The sequence below is a fragment of the Salvelinus fontinalis genome, unplaced genomic scaffold, assembly GCF_029448725.1.
Source record: "Salvelinus fontinalis isolate EN_2023a unplaced genomic scaffold, ASM2944872v1 scaffold_0075, whole genome shotgun sequence".
NCBI classification, from domain to species: Eukaryota; Metazoa; Chordata; class Actinopteri; order Salmoniformes; family Salmonidae; genus Salvelinus; species Salvelinus fontinalis.
The window spans coordinates 510492-517299 of NW_026600284.1; positions in this window are offsets into that span (position 1 = coordinate 510492).

Consider the following 6808-nt stretch of genomic DNA (forward strand, 5'->3'; position numbering starts at 1 on the left):
GAGGGGGAGAGGGGCCTGGTCTACTCTCCATGTTGCCTGACTGAGAGGCCCCGTTGCGGGCATGAAGATCTGGAGCGACCTGGAGGGTATGGAAGAGGGGGAGAGGGGCCTGGTTTACTCTCCATGTTGCCTGACTGAGAGGCCCCGTTGCGGGCATGAAGATCTGGAGCGACCTGGAGGATATGGAAGAGGGGGAGAGGGGCCTGGTTTACTCTCCATGTTGCCTGACTGAGAGGCCCCGTTGCGGGCATGAAGATCTGGAGCGACCTGGAGGGTATGGAAGAGGGGGAGAGGGGCCTGGTTTACTCTCCATGTTGCCTGACTGAGAGGCCCCGTTGCGGGCATGAAGATCTGGAGCGACCTGGAGGGTATGGAAGAGGGGGAGAGGGGCCTGGTTTACTCTCCATGTTGCCTGACTGAGAGGCCCCATTTGCGGGCATGAAGGGTTGGAGCGACCTGGAGGGTATGGAAGAGGGGGAGAGGGGCCTGGTCTACTCTCCATGTTGCCTGACTGAGAGGCCCCGTTGCGGGCATGAAGATCTGGAGCGACCTGGAGGGTATGGAAGAGGGGGAGAGGGGCCTGGTCTACTCTCCATGTTGCCTGACTGAGAGGCCCCGTTGCGGGCATGAAGGGTTGGAGCGACCTGGAGGGTATGGAAGAGGGGGAGAGGGGCCTGGTTTACTCTCCATGTTGCCTGACTGAGAGGCCCCGTTGCGGGCATGAAGGGTTGGAGCGACCTGGAGGGTATGGAAGAGGGGGAGAGGGGCCTGGTTTACTCTCCATGTTGCCTGACTGAGAGGCCCCGTTGCGGGCATGAAGATCTGGAGCGACCTGGAGGGTATGGAAGAGGGGAAGAGGGGCCTGGTTTACTCTCCATGTTGCCTGACTGAGAGGCCCCGTTGCGGGCATGAAGATCTGGAGCGACCTGGGGGGTATGGAAGAGGGGGAGAGGGGCCTGGTCTACTCTCCATGTTGCCTGACTGAGAGGCCCCGTTGCGGGCATGAAGATCTGGAGCGACCTGGGGGTATGGAAGAGGGGGAGAGGGGCCTGGTTTACTCTCCATGTTGCCTGACTGAGAGGCCCCGTTGCGGGCATGAAGATCTGGAGCGACCTGGAGGGTATGGAAGAGGGGGAGAGGGGCCTGGTCTACTCTCCATGTTGCCTGACTGAGAGGCCCCGTTGCGGGCATGAAGGGCTGGAGCGACCTGGAGGGTATGGAAGAGGGGGAGAGGGGCCTGGTTTACTCTCCATGTTGCCTGACTGAGAGGCCCCGTTGCGGGCATGAAGATCTGGAGCGACCTGGAGGGTATGGAAGAGGGGGAGAGGGGCCTGGTTTACTCTCCATGTTGCCTGACTGAGAGGCCCCGTTGCGGGCATGAAGATCTGGATCGACCTGGAGGGTATGGAAGAGGGGGAGAGGGGCCTGGTTTACTCTCCATGTTGCCTGACTGAGAGGCCCCGTTGCGGGCATGAAGATCTGGAGCGACCTGGAGGGTATGGAAGAGGGGGAGAGGGGCCTGGTTTACTCTCCATGTTGCCTGACTGAGAGGCCCCGTTGCGGGCATGAAGATCTGGAGCGACCTGGAGGGTATGGAAGAGGGGGAGAGGGGCCTGGTCTACTCTCCATGTTGCCTGACTGAGAGGCCCCGTTGCGGGCATGAAGATCTGGAGCGACCTGGAGGGTATGGAAGAGGGGGAGAGGGGCCTGGTTTACTCTCCATGTTGCCTGACTGAGAGGCCCCGTTGCGGGCATGAAGATCTGGAGCGACCTGGAGGGTATGGAAGAGGGGGAGAGGGGCCTGGTCTACTCTCCATGTTGCCTGACTGAGAGGCCCCGTTGCGGGCATGAAGATCTGGAGCGACCTGGAGGGTATGGAAGAGGGGGAGAGGGGCCTGGTTTACTCTCCATGTTTTCTGACTGAGAGGCCCCGTTGCGGGCATGAAGATCTGGAGCGACCTGGAGGGTATGGAAGAGGGGGAGAGGGGCCTGGTTTACTCTCCATGTTGCCTGACTGAGAGGCCCCGTTGCGGGCATGAAGATCTGGAGCGACCTGGAGGGTATGGAAGAGGGGGAGAGGGGCCTGGTCTACTCTCCATGTTGCCTGACTGAGAGGCCCCGTTGCGGGCATGAAGATCTGGAGCGACCTGGAGGGTATGGAAGAGGGGGAGAGGGGCCTGGTTTACTCTCCATGTTACCTGACTGAGAGGCCCCGTTGCGGGCATGAAGATCTGGAGCGACCTGGAGGGTATGGAAGAGGGGGAGAGGGGCCTGGTTTACTCTCCATGTTGCCTGACTGAGAGGCCCCGTTGCGGGCATGAAGGTCAACAACTGTTCTGGACGACTGTGTGATCTCGTTCTCCGTAGACAATGTGAGTCAGACCTCTAAACAGGTTAACATTGGAAACGCCGCGGGGCCAGACGGAATACCAGGCTCACAGTCATACTGCTACTCCAGTCCAGACACAGACCACAGTGGCCCCCCTCTGTTGAGGAAATAAACGGATCCCTTTAGTCATGGGTCAGAACCTTTAGTCATGGGTCAGAACCTTTAGTCATGGGTCAGAACCTTTAGTCATGCGTCAGAACCTTTAGTCATGGGTCAGAACCTATAGTCATGGGTCAGAACCTTTAGTCATGGGTCAGTACCTTTAGTCATGGGTCAGAACCTTTAGTCATGGGTCAGTACATTTAGTCATGGGTTAGCTACTCAGAACCTTTAGTCATGGGTCAGAACCTTTAGTCATGGGTCAGAACCTTTAGTCATGGGTCAGCTACTCAGAACCTTTAGTCATGGGTTAGCTACTCAGAACCTTTAGTCATGGGTTAGAACCTTTAGTCATGGGTCAGAACCTTTAGTCATGGGTCAGAACCTTTAGTCATGGGTTAGCTACTCAGAACCTTTAGTCATGGGTCAGAACCTTTAGTCATGGGTCAGCCACTCAGAACCTTTAGTCATGGGTTAGCTACTCAGAACCTTTAGTCATGGGTCAGAACCTTTAGTCATGGGTCAGCCACTCAGAACCTTTAGTCATGGGTCAGAACCTTTAGTCATGGGTCAGTACCTTTAGTCATGGGTCAGAACCTTTAGTCATGGGTCAGCTACTCAGAACTTTTAGTCATGGGTCAGAGCCTTTAGTCATGGGTCAGAACCTTTAGTCATGGGTCAGTACCTATAGTCATGGGTCAGAACCTTTAGTCATGGGTCAGTACCTTTAGTCATGGGTCAGAACCTTTAGTCATGGGTCAGAACCTATAGTCATGGGTCAGAACCTTTAGTCATGGGTCAGCTACTCAGAACCTTTAGTCATGGGTCAGAACCTTTAGTCATGGGTCAGTACATTTAGTCATGGGTCAGAACCTATAGTCATGGGTCAGCTACTCAGCAACATGTAGGGAGGGTGGGTCCAAATAATGATGTGTATAAAGAGGTGGAGTCTATATAATGATGTATTTAAAGAGGTGGAGTCTATATAATGATGTCTATAAAGAGGTGGAGTCTATATAATGATGTATATAAAGAAGTGGAGTTTATATATTGATGTATATAAAGAGGTGGAGTCTATATAATGATGTCTATAAGGAGGTGGAGTCTATATAATGATGTATATAAAGAGGTGGAGTCTAAATAAAGATGTCTATAAAGAGGTGGAGTCTATATAATGATGTCTATAAAGAGGTGGAGTCTATAGAATGATGTATATAAAGAGGTGGAGTCTAAATAAAGATGTATATAAAGAGGTGGAGTCTATATAATGATGTATATAAAGAGGTGGAGTCTAAATAAAGATGTCTATAAAGAGGTGGAGTCTATATAAAGATGTCTATAAAGAGGTGGAGTCTATATATCAATGTATATAAAGAGGTGGAGTCTATATATTGATGTCTATAAAGAGGTGGAGTCTATATATTGATGTCTATAAAGAGGTGGAGTCTATATAAAGATGTCTATAAAGAGGTGGAGTCTATATAAAGATGTCTATAAAGAGGTGGAGTCTATATATCAATGTATATAAAGAGGTGGAGTCTATATATTGATGTCTATAAAGAGGTGGAGTCTATATAAAGATGTCTATAAAGAGGTGGAGTCTATATAATGATGTCTATCAAGAGGTGGAGTCTATATAATGCATTTAACAGTCTCTCCATGGACTTGAGGAAATATGTTTTTTACTTCTTCAAATGCTATAGGATCCTGTAGGTACATGTCATTTTGTAGTTCTATGCAAAATTACAGAATATATTGTAGTTCTTTGTCAGTTGTTCTGTTTATAGACCAGACCAGAAATGGACAGACTCATTAGACCAGTTCCCCACTTCTTCCCCAAGTTTATGCTCCTGATCAACTGGACAGAGTGTCTAACATATTTATTTCACAACAGCAATGCTTTTAGATCATTTAGGAAGAGTGAACAGGTCATTGAGTGCGTAGTGCACATGATTGGGATATGGCCTGAGTCTGGACTCCAGAGAGAGAGAGATGCACAGAAACAGGAAGTGTGTCTGAGAAGTCTGAAGAGGTTATCCTGGTTCATTATACCATCTTGGTTCTCTAAGGAGGTTATCCTGGTTCATAATACCATCTTGGTTCTCTAAAGAGGTTATCCTGGTTTATTATACCGTCTTGTTTCTCTGAAGAGGTTATCCTGGTTCATAAAACCATCTTGGTTCTATAAAGAGGTTATCCTGGTTCATTATACCGTCTTGGTTCTCTAAAGAGGTTATCCTGGTTCATTATACCATCTTGGTTCTCTAAAGAGGTTATCCTGGTTCATTGTACCTTTATGTTTCTCTAAAGAGGTTATCCTGGTTCATTATACCGTCTTGGTTCTCTAAAGAGGTTATCCTGGTTCATTATACCGTCTTGGTTCTCTAAGGAGGTTATCCTGGTTCATTATACCATCTTGTTTCTCTGAAGAGGTTATCCTGGTTCACTATGCCATCTTGTTTCTCTAAAGATGTTATCCTGTTTCATTATACCATCTTGTTTCTCTAAAGAGGTTATCCTGGTTCATTATACCATCTTGGTTCTCTAAAGAGGTTTTCCTGGTTCATTATGCCATCTTGGTTCTCTGAAGAGGTTATCCTGGTTCATTATACCATCTTGGTTCTCTAAAGAGGTTATCCGGGTTCATTATACCATCTTGTTTCTCCAAAGTCTTGATTTGAGTCCGGCCAATAAGGTACAATGATCTCTATCCTCCACAGAAGGACATTAACCATTCAGAACTCCCCGTCGTAGATCAGGTCTGGGGAGGAAACGTGTTGGAGTCCTAATGATGCAGCATGTGTAAATATTTTATACCAGCCAGTCAAAGCACTTCAGATAGGAAATGGGAACCATGGTTCTCAATCCGCCTTCTTCCACAGCCGGAAGGCTCTCGACGTGACCCTCAGCCTCTTACTAAGAGATAATATTAGATATAGCCCTCAGCCTCTTACTAAGAGATAACATTGGGTATAACCCTCAGCCTCTAACTAAGAGATAACATTAGGTATAACCCTCAGCCTTTAACTAAGAGATAACATTAGGTATAACCCTCAGCCTTTAACTAAGAGATACCATTAGGTATAACCCTCAGCCTCTTACTAAGAGATAACATTGGGTATAACCCTCAGCCTTTAACTAAGAGATAACATTAGGTATAACCCTCAGCCTCTTACTAAGAGATAACATTAGGTATAGCCCTCAGCCTCTTACTAAGAGATACCATTAGGTATAACCCTCAGCCTCTTACTAAGAGATAACATTAGATATATCCCTCAGCCTCTTACTAAGAGATAACATTAGATATAGCCCTCAGCCTCTTACTAAGAGATAACATTGGGTATAACCCTCAGCCTCTTACTAAGAGATAGCATTAGGTATAACCCTCAGCCTCTTACTAAGAGATAACATTAGATATAGCCCTCAGCCTCTTACTAAGAGATAACATTGGGTATAACCCTCAGCCTCTAACTGTCACGTTCCTGACCTTTTTTTCCTTTTTCTTGTGTTTATTTAGTTGGTCAGGGCGTGAGTTGGGGTGGGTTGTCGATGTGTTATTTTCTATGTTGGGATGTTTGTGTTCGGCCGGGTATGATTCTCAATCAGAGACGGCTGTCAATCGTTGTCCCTGATTGAGAATCATACTTAGGCAGCCTGTGATTCACGTGGTTGCTGTGGGTGTTTGTATCTCGTGTCTGTATTCGTGCCACACGGGACTGTTTGTCGGTTCGTTTCGGTTTTGTCACGTTTGTTGTTTTGTATGTGTAAGTGTTCAGTGATTTGTTCATTAAAATAATCACGGACACAAATCACTCCGCATATTGGTCTGATCCTTCTCGCCTCTCCTCCTCGTCCGAGGAGGAGGATTACGACGACCGTAACACTAACTAAGAGAGCCCAGATAGATCTCTCCTCCTCTACAGCACCATATTAGCAGAGCCCAGATAGATCTCTCCTCCTCTACAGCATCATATTAGCAGAGCCCAGATACATCTCTCCTCTCCTCCTCTACAGCATCATATTAGCAGAGCCCAGATAGATCTCTCCTCCTCTACAGCATCATATTAGCAGAGCCCAGATAGATCTCTCCTCCTCCTCAGCATCATATTAGCAGAGCCCAGATAGATCTCTCCTCTCCTTCTCCTCAGCATCATATTAGCAGAGCCCAGATAGATCTCTCCTCCTCCACAGCATCATATTAGCAGAGGCCAGATAGATCTCTCCTCCTCTACAGCATCATATTAGCAGAGCCCAGATAGATCTCTCCTCTCCTTCTCCTCAGCATCATATTAGCAGAGCCCAGATAGATCTCTCCTTCTC